We start from the raw sequence: 27,858 nt of genomic DNA on the forward strand, positions 1-27,858 counted from the left end.
TACAAATAACATTTTCTTGTAAGTGAAGAACAAATGTATTTTAAGTATTTCTAGCAAACGTTCGGGTTATCACTCGAAAGCCTTAAGAGACCTTTTTTTAGTGCACCCCATATAAGTCTATGGGGAAATGGATTTAGTGGAGGAGTGCTATCCAGCCACCAGATATTAGTATTCCTGATCCTTTCGCTTGCATGCTAACTTTTTACTTTTGACTAATACCAGTGCAAACATACAAGCGTTTTTTACCTTGAGCGCAGTTAGTGCTCATCAGTGCTAAAATGTTATCACTCAACTTGTAATCCTGGCCTTAAATGGACATGAAACCCAACGTTTTTCTTTCATGATTCAGATAGAGAATATAATTTTAAAAAAGTTTACAATTTACTTCTATTATCAAATGTGCATCGTTCTCATGTTAATCTTTGTTTAAGAGATATTTATCTAAATATCTCTTAAACAAAGAATAGCAAGATAATGATGCACATTTGATAATAGAAATAAATTGGAATCTTTTTTCATGACAGCTCTACATGACAGGAGATAGTGCTGTTACCATATAGTACTGCAGACTGTTACCATATAGTACTGCAGACTGTTACCATATAGTACTGCAGACTGTTACCATATAGTACTGCAGACTGTTACCATATAGTACTGCAGACTGTTACCATATAGTACTTCAGACACGTGCACAATCCTTAACCTCCTGCTTTGCAACAAAGGATAACAAGAAAATGAAGAAAATTTGATAATAGAAGGAATTGGAAAGTTGTTTACAATTGCCATGCTCTATTTGAATCATAAAAGAACACTTTTGGGGTTTTATTTCCCTTTAATGTGGTATCCATTTTAGTGACTATGCTAAATCACAATTTTTTCACTTACCACATCAAACTGTAACACTGTATCGTGTACAGGATCTTAAATGCACTAATTATATTAAATAGTGATATCTATCTATATTGTATAGATTTACCTAACATTCACCAAGATTACAAGTTTTGCGTTACGGTGCAGTACGGCTGTACCGCTGAAAAATTGGCCATTGCGCATGGAATGGCAGGTCTCCCGTATTACAAGTCGCTGCGGTATAGCTATAACGCAAGCTTTTCAGCCTGTAACCCAACGATCCATTCCGCACTGAAAAAATGACTTTTGAGTGCAGGATTTTCATACCGCTGTATTACAGGTTGTGTGGTCCGGCTAAAATGCTTGCGTTATAGCCTATACCTCCCTGATCCATTCTGCGATCTGAGACCAGTAGTTATGGATTTTGCGAAAAAAAATGTTGCACAAAACTCATAACTAAAATGTTATAAAGTACATTAACACCCGTAAACTACCTATTAACCCCTAAACCGCCACCCTCCCACATCGCAAATACTATATTACACCTATTAACTGCTAATTTGCCACCCACCCACACCACCAACACTATGTAAAGCTGTTAACCCCTAAACCGAAGGCCCCCTACATTGCTACTACTATAATAAACCTATTAACCCCTAAAAGACCGGCCCCCCACATTTTTTATTTTTTAAGGTCTATTGGTAGTTTATTGCTAGTTTAAGGGGGGTTTATTTTTTGGGGGGCTTTTTTGTTTTTATAGGGCTATTAGATTAGGTGTAATTTTTATTATTTTGGATAATTTCGTTTATTATTTTTTGTAATCTTAGTATTTTTAAATTTTTCGTAATTTCAGTGTTTGTTTTTGGTAGTTATATTTTTTTCTTAGTGTTAGGCTATTTTAATCTTGTAATTTTTTTTATTTGTATTTTTTTTTTATTAAAACAGTTATGTTAGGTTTATTTATAGTTTAATCTTAGTTTTTTTTATTTCACAGGTAAGTTTTTATTTATTTTAAGATAGATATATTGCAAATTTAATTTAAAGTGTGTGGGGGGTTAGGTTTAGGGGTTAATAGTTTAATTTAGTGATTTGCAATGTGGATGGCCGGCAGTTTAGGGGCTAATAGGTTTGGTTTAGTATTAGTGATGTGGGGGGCCAGCGGTTTAGGGGTTAATAGCGGCTAGATTTGGAGTTTGGCGGTAGATGGTGTGCTAACGCTACGCGTGGTTTATGTCTAACGCACGGCATTGTTTGACTCCGGTATTTAGAGTTCAAACAAAACCTTCTAACGATACTCCTAAAGGGTGTATTTCACACGCGGAATCCTGCCCACATTTGACAGGGTCCCATAGAGATCAATGGAAAAGCAAACAAACACGCTTTTTTCACCTAACACTCGATCTCGCGAGAAACACGCACAGCTCGCTCATATGACGCATACCACATCATGCAGCAACAATAACACGCCGCAAATGTCACAACAACAATCACTAATCAAAGCACATAAGCATTACACATTCACAAGCGGGGGGAATTTTTATTAAATAAAATACAGGGAATACGCATATACTTTAAGATGCGGAAATACGCAAAATAACAACAAGGAAAAAAAAAATACATTCACTAGCAAAATAATCGCATTCAATATCACTATATATTAGGACAAACATACATATACAACACTTCACTAATACCACACCATCGCAAATTCACATTTAAACATAATACTATTGGTCAATGTTATAGAAAACGAGCACTATGACATCATCGCATTCTACACATTCCACAAATACTAACTCAAAATGAGCATGCGCAAATTCACACACCTAATACACCTTGTACAAATAATAATTACTAATAAAGCACACCTGAACACAATTTACAACGCAAATCGGTACATCATTAAACATTTACACAGGGTATATAAGCACCACACAAGCATGGCGTCTTTGACTGTGTTGCTGGTGGGTCTTTGGAGATTGGAGGTTTAAGATTAGAGAGTTTGAGCATTATTGTGAGTGAGTTAGTGTTAGTGTGAGAGAGTCAGTTGTTAGTGTTATCGTGAGTGAGTTAGTGGGAGTGGGAGTTAGTGGGAGTGGGAGAGAGTCAGTTAGTGGGAATAATTACTAATAAAGCACACCTGAACACAATTTACAACGCAAATCGGTACATCATTAAACATTTACACAGGGTATATAAGCACCACACAAGCATGGCGTCTTTGACTGTGTTGCTGGTGGGTCTTTGGAGATTGGAGGTTTAAGATTAGAGAGTTTGAGCATTATTGTTAGTGAGTTGTTGTTAGTGTTATCGTGAGTGAGTTAGTGGGAGTGGGAGTTAGTGGGAGTGGGAGAGAGTCAGTTAGTGGGAGCGTGAGTGAGTTAGTGGTAGTGGGAGTTAGTGAGAGTTAGTGGTAGTGTGATAGAGTCAGTTAGTGGGAGCGTGAGTTAGCGATAGTGGGAGTTAGTGAGAGTTAGTGGTAGTGGGAGTTAGTGAGAGTTAGTGGTAGTAAGAGTTAGTGAGAGTTAGTGGTAGTGTGAGTTAGTGAGAATTAGTAGTAGTGTGAGTTAGTGAGAATTAGTAGTAGTGTGAGTTAGCGAGCGAGTGCTTTTTCTGTACACTTAGCACATTTACACGCAAACACATTCAATACATACATACACTTATCAATAATATTACATACACTCCATACCCCATACCCTCTCATATTACACTCCATACCCCATTCCCTGTAGTCCCATTCCCTTTCATCCAATTTACTCTTATCCCATACCCCATCCCATACCCATCCCGTAGTTACATTTAGTTTACATATCCTCCTTTTAGTCTTCTTCTTCATTTTGTTCATTTAAATACTCCTTACCCTCTTTTATTTATATCCCTTTCACACTTTCATCACTTTTTTGGTCTTTTTAGTTCTTTATTTTGACCCCCTTTCATTTGATCACACTCACTTTTTGTTTGCTTAGTTGGGGTTTAGTTTAGGGAACAGATGGAGGGCAGCCAGGGGAGAGGTAGAGGGGGGAGGAGAGGGAGGGGGAAAGGAACAGGGCAGGAAGGGGGGCAGGAAGCGGGGGTGGAAGCGGTGGGTGGACCCAGCCACTTGGTTCAAGATGAACAAGTGGCTGGGCCCAGTGGCGGACAGAGTAGGGCTTCACAGTCTGGGAAACAGAGGGCATCGTCACAGGGGAAGGCCAAGGTGACTAGGGAGGCGAGGTTTTCGATGGAGGAGAAGGAGGCCCTCGTAGAAGCCTATATGGCCAGGTATAGGAGGCTGCAGCATCAGAAGACCACCCCGACTGAGAAGAGGAAGCTCTGGCATGAGATAAGGAATGCAGTCAATGCAGTGGGTGGACGGAATAGAGATATGGACTCTATAAAACATCGATACCGGGACTGCAAGATGGATCTTAAGAAAAAGTTAAGCCTGGAGGCCCGACATGCCGCAGGAACCGGTGGCGGCCCTGCACTGGAAATCGATTACTGCCGATGGGAGGAAATGTTGCGTCCCAGCATCTCCGAGGTGGATGTAGTCGGTATCGGAGGAATTGATACCGGGAACCTGCCATTCTCATCTGACGGTAAGCTCATTTAAGAATAAATTCACATACGAATGTATTTCAAGGGACACTATACGCAAACCTTTACTTTCATGATTGAGGTAGAGAATACAATTTGACAAAACATTCACATTTACTTATATTACCTAATTTGATTCATTCTTTAGCTATACTTTAATGAAGAAATAGCCATGCACACGGTGAACCAATCACAGGAGGCAGCTATATTCAGCTACCAATCAGCATCTTCTAAGCATATTTAGATATGCTTTTCAGCAAAGAATATCCAGAGAATGAAGCTAATTAGATAAGAAAAGTACATTAGAAAGTTGATTATAATTGTATGCTTCTAAATCATGAAAGATAAAACATTGGGTTTCATGTCCCTTTAAGGCTCAGATTAATGCTATAATGTTGTTTACACGCATTCACAATTACTTTGCGGTTACATCAGTATCTAGGCTATAGGTTAGGTGTGCATTTAAACAGACTGAAAACAAACTCTAAAACATTCAGATTGAACAGAGATATCACAAACACGGTTTAGAAAATGCGGAAATAGTATTGATTGTTAGATTTCAAAGTGGATTAATGAGGCTGCATTTGTAATTGTATCATAAGCTAAGTCATTTAAAGCTTTATTTGGAAATATGCTAATATATACATTTCTTTCTTTTTCAAATATACAGAGTCTGGGGAGGAGGCAGCACAGCAAATACAGGCTCCTCCTTTTCCCCGGGATGAGAGTGGTGGGGATGAATTTCCACCTCGGAGGGAAGAGGCCCCCCGTGACGAAGAGGCCACGGAAGCAGAGGAAGAGGCCCCGGAACCAGAGGAAGAGGCCGCAGAACCAGAGGCCCCTCAAGGACCCGCACCCCGCCGTGCACGGGCACCCCGCCGTGCACGGGCACCCCGCCAAGCACAACAAGAGGAAATAGCGGAGGTGCGGGTTCTACTAGACTACATTGACCAGATGGGTAACTCCCGGATACAAAATATAGAAGGCTGAACTAGAATTATTGAAGGACAAAACAAAATCATTGAAGGCCAAAACCAAATAATAAAAATCCTTACTCGAATAGAAGAAGGCCAAAACAGAACCTTTAATCTCCACCAAGAGATTTTAATTTCTTCCGGGAGGCGCATGCTGGTCTGCCTCCTGGTCCGCCTCCTGCTGCTGGGCCTCCTGCTGCTGGGCCATCTTCTCCTGCCGGGCCATCTTCTCCTGCCGGGCCATCTTCTCCTGCCGGGCCATCTCCTCCTGCCGGGCCATCTCCTCCTCCTCACCTTGGTCGTCCCAGTACTCTTCCTTCCACTCTTCCCACAACATATCCAATGAGAACTCGTCGGAGTCGGCAGTTGACCCTCCCAGAGCCTCAGCCCCGTGGGAAGAGGGGAAGGAAGAGGAAGTAAGTATTTGTTTTCATGTTTAATGTTATTTTTATTTAATGTGTAATGGATAGGTATGTAATGATGTGGTTTTCATACACTTGTGGACCACACTCTGTATATAATCTACTTCTATGGGACCGGGTCCATGGAGGCAGATTGTTTGCAGAGTGTGGGTTATAAGTGTGTGAAAACCACATCACATACCTATCCTTGTTCATGATATTGATTGGTTTCTGTGATGTGATGTCGAAACTGTTTCCCAAATCGCAAACAAAATTACCATTACAATTATCCATGATGGCATATTACTGTTTGAATGCCAATAACACAGCTTAAAGGGACAGTCAGAAAATTATTGATTACAAAGAAAACACTGTATCACGCATTATCAAGTTGGAAACAACAAAACATGGAGAAATATGTGTGACTTATGTGCTTACCCTTGTATCTATGCCTATGAAAAATGACCACTTATTTGTTGTTCTGACATAACAACATTTTAGACATCAATGATCAATACATGGTAAATATGCTGTATGAGCACAAGGTTTTAGATATACAAATGCTATCCAAATGCCCTCTAGTGGTCAAATTGCATAATGATTACATGCACTCTTCAAGCTCTAAGAAATGAGCACACGAACCTCATAGGTTTAGCTAGCAAATTAAAATAAACACAGACAAATGATTAATTGGTGAGAAACCTTTGATATCATTGATATTACAAAATTGAATTTTATAATAATGCAAAACATGATTTGTTTTCTAAACTGTCCCTTTAACAAAATTACATATGCTAACATATAATATTTTCAGATTGTTGGTATATCTACATGTACTTGTTCAAACAATAAATATTGAAAACAGATTTATATTGACGTGTTAAATAAAGTCTATTTTCTTAAAGAGACATTATTGTGTTAATTTATTTTTATAAAGACATTTGTTTTAACAATGAATATGGTTTAAAGTCCTTTTAGGAGTGGGGGGTGAAAATATGCTAACAATAATATATTTGGAGATTAACCAATGTGGAACTCATACATGATACAAAAATAAACATTTGCGGGGGGGCGGAGCCAACGCCTGAGCAGAGGAGACGTGTTTCTGAGAGCTTGTTTCTGAGAGCTCCTGATGAAGCTTTTATAAAACGATGGCAATTTGCAGCTTTTTTAATATAATTTGCCCCAATTACTTACTTCTGACCAAGCAGGACTATAGCTACACTACTTGAAAGTTACCTTGCTGAACTTATGCATCAGTCTTTTGTCGCACTAGACTTCTGTATCTGGATCACGCGCAGGGCTATGAGGCCTATTAAAGTCACGGAGGTCATAGTTCTGCCAACGGATGCTTGTTCTAAATATGTTTGATACCTCCACTATCCTATTACAGACATCTAGCTCTTCCCTAACATCCCACAAGTTACAAAAATCTACTCTAATGCTTTGGGAATCTAAAGCCTAGCACGCGCGGTTTGCTGAGGCCATGCTGTGAGAAACGCCATTTTGCAAGAGTTACCTCCTGACTACATGCTTGTTTCACCAGCAATACACCGCCATCTATAACACCTCACCATGGAGGATATTTATATTGAAATGAGAATTATGCTGCAAAGCTTGGATCTCCAGATGACATCGCAGTTCCACAGCCTAAGGTCAGTGATCAGGAGCGTTCGGGGAAGCAGGGAGATGCCCGCTGCTGAGCTGGCAGCAATAGGGGATGCCACACGAGTACTCCCAAGCTCAAGTGCCGCGCAACATAAGGAGGTGATAGCGCCGATAATCCAAGCGCTCATACCCGCCTATTCCTCAACCTCCCTTGCCTCAAAAGAGTCTGCCTCCCTGCAGGAAAGTGAATTGAGCGATAAAGGTATTGATGCTCAGATGCTAATAGAGGCAGATGAGGATGGTTGTCCTACACCGCAAGAGGATCCGCATGGGGACTTAGTGTCAATTAGATCCCCTCTAGCACAGCATATATTGAGTCCAGTGTGCACAGCGGTGACTCAATATTCAGAAGCATGCCCGCTCCTAATAGGTAAGCATTGGAATCGCTGCAGCGTGAGAAGCAGCACACTTACCTTTTCAGTCTCTTTGCTACACGGCAATGTTGGCAGACAGCTAACATCAGCACAGGTCATGCCCTGTTCCCGGGTGATTCCAGTTCTAAGCCGATCATCGCACTTGCTACATTTCTTAAAGCTCCTACTTGCCGTAGCTCTCCCTGCAAACCACATCAGACAGGGAATTGGCTGAAGGCGCAACTACGGTCTGGAGACGGAGAAGTGGGTAATATACTCCATGTACTGACATTTGAAATTACCTTCATCGTGCCCCTATCTAGAAAACTTGCTACTATGTTGTCCCATCTAAGAATAGGAATAGGCTAATTACTCCCAAGTACTAGCCTGCATTAAGTGTGACTCTGGCAATAACTTTTGTAAGGCAATCCTTCATGATGGCGACAGTTGTGTATTTATATACAGGTCAACCCAGCGCTTGGACTCTATCACAGAAGTCTGGACTTACTTTACAAGATATTAAACTTGGGTCACCTTTATAAGTATCCCCCACATTAATATACATAGGTCTTCTTAATAATTAGCAGGATACTTTTTATAGGCTGAATGGATGCTTGGGATCACTTTATATATATCCTCTATATGCTTCATTTATTTATCCTTACTAGATACCCATTTAACTTGGTTCTATATGTTAAATTCATCTGGACAGGTCAATCGCAGTCCCCTTCAGAGGGATGCCAACTCCACATTTTATCCCATATATAACCATGAGTTTGCAGCTGTATATTGATTCCGCACAACAAGCTAAGATACCTCCACAATATGATTCCTATTCATGTAATGCGTACCCATATTTTTTAGTATTTGCTAATGTGATGTCATATAGCTCTTACTGTACTCCCCAATCATAGGATATACCCTCTGGTTCTTGTAGATTAGGCACAGATATATTACACACAATGTAAGTCTCAGAAAAATGCATATTCTACGCCCTGAGAATACCATAACCACGAGATTACTACAATTGTTTATCTGCTAGGCTGCATCTGCTCTTATGCCTAGTTTTTTCGCTTTGTAGTATATTTTGCTTTATTTTGATATTCAAGATTTATATTTATCTAACTTTGTAATTTACACGGAGAGGGAACATATGTGTCTTTAATGGTCAGGGTATTTTCTGTAACCCTATTGCATATTAGAAATTTGTCCTGGATGCTTTCCCTATGCTTACGCAAAGCTCTAGTATTTACCTTTATTGATGTTTATTGCAGAACAATTACACTAATATTCTATTTTTCTATGTAGCAGGCCGGAAACAGGACACAGAATAGTTACTCTATGCATTGCAGTTATATGTTTAGTACTGTTGGTCTGCCACGCAATGGGGTATCTTTGTTTAGTCTTTAAATAACATCTAAATTGGTTACGCAGTTTCTATAGATATGTCAGGGTGAAACTTCTTGCAATCTACCTTAATGTTAGATGTGTATATTATGCTAAAGTCATAGCCATCTGGAAAATCACACGTGTATGATACCTAATATTCTTTTTTAGCTCCTCCTTCTCTGCACATATGGAGAAACCCTCCCATAGTGCTATTGTGCAAAATGTATTGTATAATGTTACTATGTTTCAAATCGTACTATTATATACTACTGTTATAGGTATTTCACAGGCTACTATATTTCCTTACAGACTATGACATGGGACACAGATATAATATGTTTTCATGTGACCAAACTTACCCTCTCAACATTACATGTATAATATCTAATATTCTATATAACTACTCCTTCTCTGCACATATAGAGAATCTCCCCTATAGTACGGTTATGGTACATTTTTCTATATGTTATATGTTATATGTTTTTTTTTTCTTTTTCTAAGTTCTTTTACCATCATTTGCATAAGCAATAGTATATGTTTAGATACCGGGTAATCCCAGAGTATGTCCTAATAAGGGTTAATTATATATTATCTGTTTTGGTTTATGTTATGCAATCTTTATTCACTCTGTATATAGGGGTCTTTTAGATATACTAGAATACCATATCTTACAATCTGCTAGACATGTACTTATATAGTTTAAGCTCAGATTTCTACTTTTTATATTACTTTGTTTTTGGATGCTATCTTCCCTTTTAATAGGATTTTAAGAATGGCCTTATGCCTGAACACCATATTGAGTTCTCCATAACATAGTCGACCCTTAATAATATTTTTCGATCAACAGTCTACTCATAGCGAATAGAAAGGTTGTCTGACTATACCTACTAATGTTAATTTTTCCTTGAAATACGGAGGATGTACTACTTAGTTAAATATTATTATAAATGTGGAGTATTATATAGTGTAGGATCAAAATGACCAAGCTTCTGATACATATGTCTTAAGTACTCATATCATCTCTAGTAGAGAACTATACATTAAAATTATCCCCTCCTACTTATATAAGAACAGCTATTAGACAGCTCTTAGCGATATGTCTTAAATGACCCAGTATTAATTATAATTAAGGTACTTGATGTTCCCTGCTCCCATGGCGAGTTTTGGGGTCATGTTTAGCCTCTGAGAATTGTATAATTATTTTTTGGATGAGGGTTTACTGGCGGTATCAATGTTTATTAAGTAGTATTTAAATGGTAGTTAACTAGAGGGTAGAGGCGTATAGTCTTATTTAAAAAATTCTTCACTGTTAGCATTAAGTTTGGATATAGGTACTGTTATCAAAAACTGATTGGCCGAGAACCAGGGTAATCTACTTTATTAAGAGCTTTATCTATAGCTAGAGATACTAATTAATTATTATCTATCTGTATATAAGCTGTAAAGCCAAATATATATTGCTTAGTCTTGGTCAGTCCTAACTAAGATGTTAACAATACTGATATTAACCCTGGACCTCTCCTCTCATGTTAGCATATAACCCCCTTAAGAAGCATTGACTTACTTACCTAGCCTAAATCCCCCCATGGAACACTATCTCTTAAGTATCTATAACTCTTAATCATTCCAATGTCACTTGGCACAGACTGATATTTTGTCCCATAACTGCTCCTTTGATAATAAGATTTGATGTTCTACTATTGTTCATGAGAAGCTCCTTATATGGCTCCGTCCCCCCCACTTTTCCCCCCATTCAACAAGCGGCGCTTGCCCGCTGAACTTCCACCCCCCCATAATATTTTTACCATATGCTATCCTTAGGCCCAAAAGAGGCCGCAGATCTGACTATCATCTGCTATCTTATTCTAACATAGCTAATGGGCCCACACGTGGCCCTCTAACTAGTCAGCCAGTTTCGCTGTTATATCTATAAAATTAGAGGTTTGAGAAGCTTAATCGCTGTCAGGTATTGCCGTATATTTTTTGTTGTTTTTGTCTACTATTGCCTTTTTATATGCAACAATGTTTATTGACAAATGATTTACATGTATTTACTGTTGCAAACTTACCATTGTATGTTGTTTATCCTAACGAATAACCTCAATAAAAAAAATATTTTAAGAAATAAATAAATAAATAAACATTTGCATTAAAGGGACAGTATACTATATTTTTAACAGAACTGTATGTAATAGACACTACTAGAAACAACAAGATTAACATATACTGATATCAATATTACAAAGCTTTAAACACTTTCAAAGAAAATCGGGTTAGCTCTATTGAAAATATAGATGAACCCCCATTACAAACGTAAAACAAGACAATACCCCATCATTAACATATGAAAAGACCCTTTACACAAACAGGAGAAAGCTGGAGATGGTACTCACATGAAACTTAGAGGCTTGGCGAGGAGTCTGAAAATTACTTACATTTTATTTGAACAGAAGCAAAATGAGACGTGTATTTGTTAAACAATGGACTATCTAACTAGAGACAAAATAAAATATTTTGATTTATAATGTGATTGTCTAATGAACCTTTAATAAAATATACGATGAAATTACATTTAGAAGAAGTCGGCATCATATATTTAGCATATGATAAAGATAAATGCATATTGATTACTTTATTCTAACACAATAGCGCATATTTATGAATTAGATATCTTTAACATTAAACACAACAGTCATTTTTCATAAAAAGGAACATATTGTTGACAAACATATTAAACAACATGGACTATAGAGATTTGCACTTGCCTCAAAATATCATATGCATGAAAACATTTTGCTTTCGTTCGTTTATTCAACCAGACATCCAGCAAAAGAGAATGTGGTGGTCTTTATCAGCTATGGGTCAACAATGTAACATGATGCAAACAATCCATATTCGCCATGTTTTTAAACTTGGCTTCATTCACAAACGTGTTTAACGTGCACAAACAAATATTGCGGGACTACGTAATACAATCAGACGTTTTTTTACCTTTGCATGTGACGTCTTAATTAACATGGCGCTTCCTTGATCACGTAAGAACGTGATCCAATAAAAGGCACATTCTTGATCACGTAAGAACGCAATCCAATAAAAGGCACATTCTTGATCACGTAAGAACGCAAACAAAAAAAAGGCGCATCCTTGATCGCGTAAAAATGCCATCCAATAAAAGGTGCATCCTTGATCGCGTAAAAACGTCAGTCAATACAAGGAATCATTGGACAGCCTGGCAGGTGACGTCTTAAGCAACATGGCGCATCCGAGATCGCTGAAAAAATGCAGCCAATACAAGGACTCAGTTGACAGCTTGGCATATCAATAAGAAACGTATTTATATTTTTGTAACTAGTATGTGTCTAGATTGCTATCTAGGAATGTCACGAAATCATGAATCATCTTTTCGAACTTGACTGTCCCTTTAACTATAGCTATGGTGTATATCTTTAACATTTAAAATATACACATGAGAAATACATATGCCATTGATGTTTTAAGATATGTTTAGATTGTTTTGGAATAACAATAATGACACATGTATTAATCAAACGTGTCATTTATTCAAGTTGAAATATGGTCAGACTACCTATAGCCATATATGGGAGGAGAAGTATTTTTTAACAATATTTTGAAAAACATATTCCTCATCTAAAATATGCGCATTACACACAGAGATTGATTTGGTTACACTTTTACAATAAGATAGAATTGAAAATGAAACATATGTGCTGTCAACATTACAATAAGATTGTTTATTAATAAGATTATATGTCCTTGTTCATGTAAAAAGGACAAAAACGCTTTAGAAATGGAAATGCATTCATTAACAATTGTGCTCACCATCACTTAAAGGGACATGATTTTTATTTTTAAAAAGAGGATACACAGAGACAATACTATTTCAATAAAATGAACGCTTTACAGGGATTATATCATTGGATCAATCCTCAGATCATTTGTTAAAGGTGCATCAATTCATGCAGAGTTTATAAATACACACATGGATGTGAAATTTGAAATATACATATATAAAAATCTATATATACATATATAAAATAATTACTATGCTAATCATAACCATGCAATGATAAAGCTTTTAGAAAAATATATAAAGACAAAAATAAAAATTACATTGGAGATGTTAATCTTAAAGTCATTTACAATTGCATTACATATATGATTCAGGAAACACCATTATTTTTGGTAGGTCCCTTTAAGGATCAACAAGATAAACTAGAGATTTCAATCAATGACATGAATAAGGAGGACAAAGAATCGTGCAATGGCATGTCTTTTATTAGTATGTCAGAAAACATCAACAACGTTTATAAATAATCTGGTAAAGATCAGGGAAATTGGAGCCATATGACAAGGTAACAGAGTGCATCACAGTCCATGAAGAGACTTGCCAAGGGCCAGCATAGCCCCATTGGAGCCATATGACAAGGTAACAGAGTGCATCACAGTCCATGAAGAGAGTTGCCAAGGGCCAGCATAGCCCCATTGGAGCCATATGACAAGGTAACAGAGTGCATCACAGTCCATGAAGAGACTTGCCAAGGGCCAGCATAGCCCCATTGGAGCCATATGACAAGGTAACAGAGTGCATCACAGTCCATGAAGAGAGTTGCCAAGGGCCAGCATAGCCCCATTGGAGACATATGACAAGGTAACAGAGTGCATCACAGTCCATGAAGAGAGTTGCCAAGGGCCAGCATAGCCCCATTGGAGACATATGACAAGGTAACAGAGTGCATCACAGTCCATGAAGAGACTTGCCAAGGGCCAGCATAGCCCCATTGGAGCCATATGACAAGGTAACAGAGTGCATCACAGTCCATGAAGAGAGTTGCCAAGGGCCAGCATAGCCCCATTGGAGACATATGACAAGGTAACAGAGTGCATCACAGTCCATAAAGAGAGTTGCCAAGGGCCAGCATAGCCCCATTGGAGCCATATGACAAGGTAACAGAGTGCATCACAGTCCATGAAGAGAGTTGCCAAGGGCCAGCATAGCCCCATTGGAGCCATATGACAAGGTAACAGAGTGCATCACAGTCCATGAAGAGAGTTGCCAAGGGCCAGCATAGCCCCATTGGAGCCATATGACAAGGTAACAGAGTGCATCACAGTCCTTGAAGAGAGTTGCCAAGGGCCAGCATAGCCCCATTGGAGACATATGACAAGGTAACAGAGTGCATCACAGTCCATGAAGAGAGTTGCCAAGGGCCAGCATAGCCCCATTGGAGACATATGACAAGGTAAAAGAGTGCAACAGGCACAACAATAAACAGAAAAAAAGGCCAAATGGCAACCATAAAAACAAACATCAACATGTGGATGGAGGATTCTTATCAGCGCCCTTGGAGCATCTCCAGATCCTCCACTTACTGGTCATCCCCTTCATCGTCCTGTGCCTGTCCAGCTACAGATTCAAGCATTGAGTTCCACCACCTCATCTGACGTAGAGTCATATGCTGAACCTGTAGCTGGGCCTGCATGGTGTCGGCCATCCCTCTCAGGACAGCTGCGTTCCTCAACACGGCCTGCTCTACACATGCTCTACCTTCTAGCATGAGCCATGTTGAGTCACAGCCTAAAATAAAAAAAAAAACAAATATTAATGATAATTAAACAACAGACAAAATAAAAAGCAAAGATACATTGTCATCATAAAGACAAATCATTCTTTAAATTAATTTGTTGACATTGATTATTTACACATGAAATATGTTCTTCAGACAGACCTAAACCATTAAATGGACATTTTAATCCAACATGTTGTCCCCTTTAATTGGTTTTTGATGATCCACTTTTACAGCTTGAGTGTCTAAAATCTTGTTAAAGGATTTACATTGTACTTACATTAGCAATTTAAAGATTTTTGTTATACTGTGGTAGGCACACCTATCCTTAAACATTTTGGCGTTGAGGACAAGCTGTGTAAACATAGCAACCAGAAGAAATTACATTTCCACTGGGTTATACAAGAGATAATGTATGCACATTTGTACATACATTGTTGGATCCAAATAGTGGTGATTGGTATATGTAGTGATATCAAATTAAAGGGACAGTAAACCTAAATATTTTAATTACTGATTCAGATACAGCATGACATTAAAAGAAATTATTAATTTACTCGTATTCTTTAAATGTTAGAATTCTCTAGCTATATTTTAAATGCAAGAATGTAAGTTTATAGGGCAGGCCATTTTGGTTATCAACTTTGGTTGTCCCTGCTGATTAATGGATACATTCATCCAACAATAAAGAAAGATGTCCATATTTTATTTGAATAAAAAAAAATATAGGCATTTCTTTGTTTCAATAAAGATAGCAAGAGAATGAAGAATAATTGATAAGAGTAGTAAATTATAAATTTGATTAACATTGCATGCTCTATTTGAATCACAATTGAAATTTTTTCATTCAGTGTACCTTTAAGTATCTTATAATGTTGATTTTGAATGATACTTACAGCTGTGCCTGGGAAGGACAATCCAACACCCAGGACAATGAAGGTTGAGACAGGGGGGAGGGATGTCATTGGGTTGTGGAGGGATGGGATTGGGTTGTGGAGGGATGGGATTGGGTTGGGATGGGATGGGATTGGGTTGGGGAGGGATGGGCTGGTGCTCTGGGGTAGCCCGTACAGCTGGGGAGTGGTGAGTTGGGGGCTGGGCAGCTGGGCTAGCTGTACGGGCCAAAAGACGGGGAGGGCGGCGAAGGGGGACGAAGGGGCGTTTTTTGGGAGGTATAGAACAGGACAAATGGGAAGGGCCGGGCTGGGCAGGGGGCTGGGCAGGGGACTGGGCAGGGGGCTGGGCAGGGGGCTGGCCAGGGGACTGGGCAGGGGAGGAACAATGATGACCAGAAGCGGAGGATCCATCTGAAATAAATATAATAAATATATTAACATCTCATACATAATGAAATCAACGCATTTCAACTTGATTATGTTTGCAATATACTTAGAAGTGTGCTTGAATTTCTAAACAATGATGACATGAGGATATGGTATGCATATATGGTATGCATATAGGCACTCAGATGAATAGCAATGACTGTCTGTACAATTAATAAATTATTATTGTGGTTTGGCCTAGAATATGCATGTGACATCATGATGGCATGAATTTCAATTCCAAATATTTAAACAAATCCAAGCATATCTTCATGATGCCTGATATATAAAGGGGGCAGTAGTGTATTTGAACAGACAAATAATATTCCTTTTTAAAGTGCAAAAGCTGTAGACTTTGAATGTCTTCAATAAAATGATTTAGAATAAAGCAACATGTTTAAAACATGTTGATATATTTCACATACCATCAGACTTCAAGGGAGTCTCTTCCTCCTCCGTCCCACATGTTAAATCAATCTCTGTAAAACATAACATGTTGTGTACACGTTAAGATCAGATATTATAACATATGTTACTGTTGCTCAAAGACACACATAAATGTTGCACTAAAGATATACACACCCAAAGTTATGATTTACATCATTTTGATGGAGCATACAAATGACATTAGATTTGTTATTCTCAATGATTCAGATTTTCAATTTATTGTTTGTATTAATTTTTAAATCATAAAAGCATAGTACATTGAACATTTAAGATTTCTCATGTGTGTATCACTTGATGATTGTTGTCAAAAATGAACATGGAAACAAACATATGCTATACATCTTCTGAATAACAAAGGTGTAGACTAAGAAAGTTTTAATTATTAATCTTTCAATATTCAAATAAAATGAATATATAATCAGAGGAGTAAATTATATGTTTGTTTAAAATATTATGCTTCATCAGAATCATGTTCATAATATTGATTAACAATACACCTTCAATGACATATAAATGAGTCAATGGACTTACCAGAAGACCGCAAGGGCATCTCTGCGTTGGTGCTGGATTCCTCTGGGCTCCCCACATCAACTCTCTCTATGAATGATATAGATATATATTAGTGAACACATTTGGGATATCACTAAATCACATCTGTATCGATTTATAAGAATAATCAACTTGAAAATGTGAAGAATAGAGCAGTCATTCTAAAAAAAAATGCTTGATTGAATCAAGGGGATTCTGTAAAAAAAAGATGTATTGAACATATGTTTAATTTCTGACTATATTAGACATCAAACTCATCTCATACGATGCTATTGTATATCTAAATATACCCATTGATCAATGTTCTTAAAAGAATACACACAAACCACATTTTGAATAACAGCTGTTGACAAATATAAACAAAGACATGTGGCACATCGAGCCATTTGTGCAATGTACAGTAATCTTGTTTAGGACACAACACATATTGATCACAATACCAAACCAAATTGATTAGTACAAATATGTAATCATGGTGCTGTTAGAGTATGCTTATATCTATAAAGTAACTCCAACAGTGAATATGTGAATTAGATATCAATATTGTCTAATCCAAAGAATGTAAGGATTAATTAATCTATTGTTTATTAAAGGGACACTGACATGATTTATTTCAATCATTGATTTCACTGTTCAAAGTGTTCCAAATGATTTAACATTGACTCCTATTATAATTTTAATGTTGCTACATTTTAATCTTAAAGGCAGATAAGCAATATTGGATTCAATAAATATTGTTTGTTGTTTGTTTGAACCAAAATTGAGCTGCAGATAAACGTACATTCTTGATTTTAAAATACATTTAGCAATAGAATATTTCACATATGATTATAGTATTATATTTAAATGTTGCTTAATATTGCATGCTCTATCTGAATGACAACATTAATAATTTTAGATCAGTGTCACTTTAATATAAAAATATATTGATTTGACAATGTTGGTGTTAATGAATTCTCTACTCCATATGTAGATGTAATGAATGGGATTGAGCATGCAATTCCAATCTATTATGTTATTTAAGGATATCCTAGGAATTATTTAATTTTCATCTATTAAAGGGACATGAAGCTCTAAAAGTGTAATTGTATACTTTTTGAAACTATGTACTACTGTTATCTGAACACATGATTTTAACTTTTGACCCAATGCCAATTTATGCATAAAAAAAAAAAGCAGGATAATACCAGTAATGCATTGTTTAACCTAAACCAAAATCAATATGTTTTTAGAAGAACTAAAACAATAGACTGAACCAATGTAGCTCATAAAATGTTTAAACAAAACAATAAAATCACGTTTAAAAATCATTCAATGTAAAATTTAGTTGGCATGTCCCTTAAATGATGTGATCAATTTCAATAATGGAATCTATATTTTTACTATCAAATCATATGCAAAAGTGTGTGAATTTTTTCAAAATGTATACAAATAAGATTAAGCAATACACAAGGGAAGAATATAAATTGGACATTCAAAGAATCTTACATTAAAATTAAGATATCCAGAATAGATGGGATATCTTAAATTCGATAAAAAAATCAGAGTAGTCTTACAATGTAATCCTATGTTTTTTTTTTTGTTTATTCTTATTTGTAAAGATTTTAATAATCAATTTTGCAGATACATATAAATATTGAACAATGTGGATTTAGTATGTAATGTTCTGTCCATGTTTCTAAGACAAATGTCAATTAAAATAAGACATACCATACTGTGACAAGCCCTGGCTTCAGAGCTGGATCCAGCACCAACATCCAGATCTGTAATATATTAAATGAGGATTGGATATCATTAATACAAATCATGCCATGTTTAAAATCTTTACATTATTAGCAAATCAATTTTAAACTATTAATCTTTTGGTAGTCCCATGAGTTAATTGTTTCCTCAATTAAATTCATGATAAATATATCCTGTTATTTTCAATCATTTGTGTTGTTTACTGTAGCTTTAATTATTTTTTAGTGTTATTTCATTCTCATCAATTGATGGGCATATGTTATTATTTTTTTGTATTCTGCTATTTTGTTTTTATTATGTATAATATTGAAAATAAGAATACTGTATTCTTCACTGTATTCTTCACATATATAATAATTCATATATAATAATTTCATTTTGACCAAATGTATAAAGCAATGCCACTTACAGCAAACCCATGTTAACGTGTATGCTCAATTCCATTTTCGCGATCATTGCGCAATGATTCCAAGCGGAATTACGCATCCGTCATTTGACCAACATGTATAAAGCAATGCCACTTACAGCAAACCCATGTTAACGTGTATGTGCAATTCCATTTTCGCGATCATTGCGCAATGATTCCAAGCGGAATTACGCATCCGTCATTTGACCAACATGTATAAAGCAATGCCACTTACAGCAAACCCATGTTAACGTGTATGCGCAATTCCATTTTCGCGATCATTGCGCAATGATTCCAAGCGGAATTACGCATCCGTCATTTGACCAACATGTATAAAGCAATGCCACTTACAGCAAACCCATGTTAACGTGTATGCGCTATTCCATTTTCGCTCTGTGACGCATATTCTGTAGAGCGCAAGAAACATCATTCCTATTTCATGTGTCACTAATCTAAAATCATATATCTAAACATCATATGTAGTGTATGTTGTGAGATCTGTATAGGTTTAGTATCTGACTATATACACATTTTCTAAAATTCTAATCAAATATTAAGATATTATATGAAGTTGGATAGTTACCTGGTTCAGATTCTCTTTCATCTCCTCCCAGGCCACCGGATGGAGAAGCAGCTGCCCTGGCCCCCGCGTCAGGACTTTCAGATCCCGCAGCTGGGAGGGAAGAAGAGGAGGCCGAGGATGGCGAGGATCTAAATCTTTTGGGGACCCGGAGAGTGAGGAGCTCGCATAAAGTCACCTCATAAGGGAGTAGGTATAGTTTCTGCGGGGCCTTTCTTTGGCCCCCTCTTTTACGGGCTTGTACCCAGTCCCTTATGAGGTTGACTTTTTTTGACAAGCGCAACCTCATATCTCCGAATCTCCTCATGATTTGATCCTGGCTCCTCTTGACGCCACACACCAATTTAACCACATTGGTGATAGACTCCCAGAGGGCCTTCTTAACAGGCACATCTGTCAACCTCCTCTTGTTCCCAAACAGCTGGGGATAAAAGTCCTTGACGGCGTGGACCAGTGCAGCGCTCTCCTGCTTGGTGAACCTGGGAGAGGACATGCCTGCTGGGTTGTAGAATATATGTAGGGATATAATATATACTGCCTGCAGGCATTAGAGAACTGACAAAGATGGCAACGTGTAATGGACTTTTATATGGTGAAGTAAACATGAGATGCACCATGGGACAAGTTATCTGTACATCTGATTGGAAGTTTGAAATATTGTTAGAATGTCTGTGAGACCATCCTGACTCAAGTTGTGTTTGTGTGATGAACTCTGATTGGCCGTTCCTTAATGTTTCATATCTTAGCAACGTCCATACACATACCTCCTGGTGGTGCTGATACTTCATTTTTCATGTAGACTTATTTGTAACTCATGGGCCTGTCATGCGGATATGTGTGACGCAGATTTAATATCCGTGATCCATTAAATCTTACTGTTTAAATTAACTTTAAAATCTAATACTGTCACATTATTAAATGTTGTATACATTTTTCGGTTGAATAACGGTCTGTTTCTTTAATACAAATACACATTTAATATTGTATGTCTTTATTGTTCATAAAATCAATTTTTTGACTTATTGTGAAGTATTGACATTGCTCGATTAAATGTATTTATAATGCACATTGATTGTGTGCTATTGCGTGACATTAGACTCTAATGTTTAAAGATGCAAATCTGGTGTTTCAAGATCTGTTTCCCACGCAACATTTCTGAATGTTCAAATTCAGGTTATAATGTCAATAACTTTGATAATCTGTTTATAGATGTTAAACTGTTTTTTTTTTTTTGTTATTAGTAAATAAACCTCAAGCTTGTATTTGTCTGAACTGCTCATATATGTTATTGTGCAATGGCGTCTTTATTTTTAAATAGACATTACAAACAAACAATTGTATCATATGATCTGTAGAGATAGAAAATTGTTTAGACTTTAAAATGTAACTCAATTTATCTTTGTATTTAGATATCCTCAACAGAAGAAATTTAAATGCACATGGTTGAGCCAATCACATAAGGCATCTCTGTGCATCCACCAATCTTCATCTACTGAGCATATCTCGATATGCTTTTCAAGCAAAGTATGTCAAGATAAGAAGAGAAGTAAATACACTCTTTAAATCTCTTAAAGGGACACTGTCCAAACAAATTTAGCGTTCGTGATTCAGATTGAGCATGAAATGTTAAGCAACTTTATAATTTAATCTGATTCTCAAATGTTAAGAATTATCTTGTTATCTTTCTTAGCAAATCAATAATGATATTTTAGATTACGGACAATTTTTGAGAAAAACCTGGGTTGTCCTTGATGATTGTTTGAGAAATGAATCCAACCCAAAAGAAAAGGTTCTGTCCAGAGTACTGAAGCAAATAAATAATCAATTTAATGCCTTATTTTTAAAGTAATGATAGCAACATCACGAGGAACATTGATAATATGAGACAATTTATAAAGTTGCTTAAATTAGAATACTCATTCTGAATGTATAAATCATTACTTTTTTAACTGTCTCCCTTTAAGTATATTTTGAGTTCATGTCCCTTTAAAGAGACATTTCACAATAATGCTTGAAAAATCAGAAAGCTAGGCACCTTCCTTTTGCTAAATTAGTATAACATATGAGTAAAGCATATTTAGATTAACTTCTGGATTGTTTTACACACTGACTGAAATATATATTGTAATGGATGTATTTCGCAGTCTTCAGCTTAGAGGGACATTAAGCTATATGTTATTTATGCATTTTGGATAAGATTATAATATTTGAACAACTTAATATGTTTGGGTATTCAATCATTCAATTGTAATTATATATATTCTTGGATTAAATACATATCTACATAGGCTAGTTTGATGCTGATTGTTGGTTGCACATAGATGCCTTATGTAATTGAATAAGATATGTGCATTGATGTATATTTTTCAAAGTATATTTAAAGACTGAATGTAATTCTATAGTACTTTCTAAATATGTTTAAATTCTTTTATGATTTTTTAAAAATCAATACACAATATATTTTGTGAATGTCCCTTTAAGGACCAAAACATTTGGAATGTTGATTTAACATTGTTGAAAGAAACTAAAGGGGAATGAAAATTATATATAGATATGTGATGTCTAACCCAAGAGGTAAGATTTTAAAAACTACATCATATTAATAACTATAGTTAAATGTCCCTTTAAATGACTCCACTAGAAAATAAAATATATTAACATGGCATCCAATAACTAGCTTGTGCTAAATATGAAGTTAAATTACCTACCATTTATAAATTTAACAATTTATAAATTTTATAAAATAATGTTTTGAGATACAAGATCTTATAAAATTAATTTTACATTCAACAACACTGTCACTTTAATGTAAGTGAACCACTTCCCCTTCTAAAAAAGTGAAAAAAATAAATATAGGTCAAATTCTGACTACATATCCGACATTATTTTAACATCTAAGATTTTCACAAGAAAAGCATTGATGGATCTCACTCCCCAATTAATTTAAAAAAGATAGTTTAATTTAATATTCTCTGAATCAGTGGATTTTCAAAAATTAATGCATAATTTGATCTTATGCATGTGCTTGTCAAATAGACAACTACCAGTCATGGGAGTCAAATTGTTTTTTATTGACAGATTATATGGATATTTATTATAATCTGTTCAAAAGAGGGTATTTAATAATAAAATGTTGATTATTACCATTTAAAAATAAAATGTTTTTTAAACAAAACCAACAAAATATTCCTGGAAGTCATCAGATGACAATCTGAAATTAAAAAACAAAATTTGACAAAGTTAATACACACGTTGTAAAATATTCATAAAATACATTTACAATTATCTTGTGTCTATGCTCTAACTTTGTGCATAATTTTATCAAGATATTTCTGATTTAAAATTTAAAATTTATAAAACAAACATACACCATTATATTGTGTAATAATAAAAAAATTAAAATATCAGAATTTCTAATTATACATAATAATGTATATCACATTTCAATAATATATACAGGGAGTGCAGAATTATTAGGCAAGTTGTATTTTTGAGGATTAATTTTAATATTGAACAACAACCATGTTCTCAATGAACCCAAAAAACTCATTAATATCAAAGCTGAATAGTTTTGGAAGTAGTTTTTAGTTTGTTTTTAGTTATAGCTATTTTAGGGGGATATCTGTGTGTGCAGGTGACTATTACTGTGCATAATTATTAGGCAGCTTAACAAAAAACAAATATATACCCATTTCAATTATTTATTTTTACCAGTGAAACCAGTATAACATCTCAACATTCACAAATATACATTTCTGACATTCAAAAACAAAACAAAAACAAATCAGTGACCAATATAGCCACCTTTCTTTGCAAGGACACTCAAAAGCCTGCCATCCATGGATTCTGTCAGTGTTTTGATCTGTTCACCATCAACATTGCGTGCAGCAGCAACCACAGCCTCCCAGACACTGTTCAGAGAGGTGTACTGTTTTCCCTCCTTGTAAATCTCACATTTGATGATGGACCACAGGTTCTCAATGGGGTTCAGATCAGGTGAACAAGGAGGCCATGTCATTAGATTTTCTTCTTTTATACCCTTTCTTGCCAGCCACGCTGTGGACTACTTGGACGCGTGTGATGGAGCATTGTCCTGCATGAAAATCATGTTTTTCTTGAAGGATGCAGACTTCTTCCTGTAGCACTGCTTGAAGAAGGTGTCTTCCAGAAACTGGCAGTAGGACTGGGAGTTGAGCTTGACTCCATCCTCAACCCGAAAAGGCCCCACAAGCTCATCTTTGATGATATCAGCCCAAACCAGTACTCCACCTCCACCTTGCTGGCGTCTGAGTCGGACTGGAGCTCTCTGCCCTTTACCAATCCAGCCACGGGCCCATCCATCTGGCCCATCAAGACTCACTCATTTCATCAGTCCATAAAACCTTAGAAAAATCAGTCTTGAGATATTTCTTGGCCCAGTCTTGAAGTTTCAGCTTGTGTGTCTTGTTCAGTGGTGGTCGTCTTTCAGCCTTTCTTACCTTGGCCATGTCTCTGAGTATTGCACACCTTGTGCTTTTGGGCACTCCAGTGATGTTGCAGCTCTGAAATATGGCCAAACTGGTGGCAAGTGGCATCTTGGCAGCTGCACGCTTGACTTTTCTCAGTTCATGGGCAGTTATTTTGCGCCTTGGTTTTTCCACACGCTTCTTGCGACCCTGTTGACTATTTTGAATGAAATGCTTGATTGTTCGATGATCAGGCTTCAGAAGCTTTGCAATTTTAAGAGTGCTGCATCCCTCTGCAAGATATCTCACTATTTTTGACTTTTCTGAGCCTGTCAAGTCCTTCTTTTGACCCATTTTGCCAAAGGAAAGGAAGTTGCCTAATAATTATGCACACCTGATATAGGGTGTTGATGTCATTAGACCACACCCCTTCTCATTACAGAGATGCACATCACCTAATATGCTTAATTGGTAGTAGGCTTTCGAGCCTATACAGCTTGGAGTAAGACAACATGCATAAAGAGGATGATGTGGTCAAAATACTCATTTGCCTAATAATTCTGCACTCCCTGTATATATGTATGCTGAACATAAATGTAATATTTCATGTCCATTCAAATACCTCTATATCAACTGTAATATGTATTCCTTTTTAAGATTGTGATACCTAAATATCTAATTATGAACTAAGTATGACTTATTATACTAATATTCTACATTCTTCCTGTGATTCTTAACTAGCATGCATTGGTAAACCAACCTGGATAATGCATGGTCTTTGAAAGTCAATTCAGGGGTCAATTCAGGGGTCAATTCAGGGGTCAACAGTTGATCTTCAATAGGTGTCTTATTCATCATTTCATAAATAGAGGACTGAAATACCAATCTAGAAATTAGAAAATCATCTAAGTGTCTGATTGTGATACCTAAATATCTAATTATGAACTAAGTATGACTAATGTATGTAAGCTACTAATATTCTACATTCTTCCTGTGATTCTTAACTAGCATGCATTGGTAAACCAACCTGGATAATGCATGGATAATGCATGGTCTTTGAAAGTCAATTCAGGGGTCAACAGTTGATCTTCAATAGGTGTCTTATTCATCATTTCATAAATAGAGGACTGAAATACCAATCTAGAAATTAGAAAATCATCTAAGTGTCTGATTGTGATACCTAAATATCTAATTATGAACTAAGTATGACTAATGTATGTAAGCTACTAATATTCTACATTCTTCCTGTGATTCTTAACTAGCATGCATTGGTAAACCAACCTGGATAATGCATGGTCTTTGAAAGTCAATTCAGGGGTCAACAGTTGATCTTCAATAGGTGTCTTATTCATCATTTCATAAATAGAGGACTGATATACAATCTAGAAATTAGAAAATCACCTAAGTGTCTCCAATAGGATGCCTCCACAGCCTTATTCTATCAAATAGTTGGCACTTACCATGTGAACATGTATTTGTATGGTTTTCAAGGTCAGCAGATTTGAAAGATAATGCCAGACATGATCCCATTGGTATTCTTCAATTTCAATCTTGTCTTTTTCCACTGTCAGTCTGGGAATTCTTCACTGTCATTCTTCAAATTCTTCCCCTTTCAGTCTTTACATGAAGTCATCTCCCTAATGGCATAATTCTTTTTGATTAAAATTACTACTACAAGTGTGTGAATCAGTTCTGTACCCCTCTCCCACCCCCCATTTCTGAATCAATTTCTGTCACTAGCTTACTAAGCGTGTGTAGCATCTTGTGTTATGTTCTATGAAGTGTGAAGATGAGTCATATTGAGCATAACTAACCTCTAATGTGTGACATTGAACCATAGTCATGCTAGAGGATAGTTATGCTAGAGGATCCCTTGCTGAGTATTTACATTTTAAGTAATGTGTAAACTAAATACTATTTTCGAAAATGTATGCCATATGATGTATTTGTGTACAATTCATGCCAGCAACAGTCCATACATCTATGCTTACCAGCTGATGTCCTCTTTAAAAACCAGGTGGCAAAGACTCACTACAGGACCCAATGACCAGAGCATCACCTATATTAATAAATGAAACACATTTTTAGCATTTGATGAACAATCCTAACATGTTTGCACAATTCTCTACTTGTCATTTCCCTAGAGTTCACATCTATTGACAATACTCCAGTCTAACTTCTATTATTTACCGTCTAAAGTGGCGGTTGATGATGTCTGCTCTGACATTGAGCCCCTCGTCCCGGAATGGCCCCTCTAGAACAGGATCATTCTCCTCATCTCTGAGGAGGTTTCGGTGCACCTGGACGCCCTGCAGCATCCCAGCCCGCTGTGCAATATTATGCAGGACACTACAGGCTATAACGATCTTAGCCACCTTCTTTAAGTTGTACTGGAGGGCTCCTCCCGACCTGTCCAGGCACCTGAACCTCATCTTCAGGAGCCCGAACATTCGCTCAACCACTGCCCTGGTTCTCTTAAGAGCCCTATTGACACATCAGTCGGGCTACGCAAGGGGGTAATAAGCCAAGGCCGGCTCATGTACCCAGAATCACCTATAAATGATGAACATAACATAATTCAAAATGAATCCTCAAAATAGTATTTTGAATCCAAAAAAAGTTTGTGTACACGATAATCCACTAACAAATGTTTTATTTTTACAAGAATAATCTAGTTCAATATTATTATCTATCTTCCCATTTCAGCCAAGACATGATACATATGCGTATTTCTTCTAAACCAAACCTTGTGTAAAATGGCAAATAAATGGTTACATTGCATTCTCTGAGCATTTAAGGTAAGACATGCTACATATCTGCATTGAACTAAAACTAGACATTAGCGGAAAGAGACAATGACATGGTTAAATTGCATTAGCTAATATCTTCCCATTTCAGCTAAGACATGCTACATATGCGTATTTCTCCTAAACCAAACCTTGTGTAAAATAAAAACTAAATGGTTACATTGCATTCTTTATCTGAGCATTTAAGGTAAGACATGCTACATATCTGCATTGAACTAAAACTAGACATTAGCGGAAAGAGACAATGACATGGTTAAATTGCATTAGCTAATATCTTCCCATTTCAGCTAAGACATGCTACATATGCGCATTTCTCCTAAACCAAACCTTGTGTAAAATAAAAACTAAATGGTTACATTGCATTCTCTATCTGAGCATTTAAGGTAAGACATGCTACATATCTGCATTGAACTAAAACTAGACATTAGCGGAAAGAGACAATGACATGGTTAAATTGCATTAGCTAATATCTTCCCATTTCAGCTAAGACATGCTACATATGCGTATTTCTCCTAAACCAAACCTTGTGTAAAATAAAAACTAAATGGTTACATTGCATTCTCTATCTGAGCATTTAAGGTAAGACATGCTACATATCTGCATTGAACTAAAACTAGACATTAGCGGTAAGAGACAATGACATGGTTAAATTGCATTAGCTAATATCTTCCCATTTCAGCTAAGACATGCTACATATGCGTATTTCTCCTAAACCAAACCTTGTGTGAAATAAAAACTAAATGATTACATTGCATTCTCTA

This window comes from Bombina bombina, chromosome 10 (genome assembly GCF_027579735.1).
Source record: "Bombina bombina isolate aBomBom1 chromosome 10, aBomBom1.pri, whole genome shotgun sequence".
Lineage (NCBI taxonomy): Eukaryota > Metazoa > Chordata > Amphibia > Anura > Bombinatoridae > Bombina > Bombina bombina.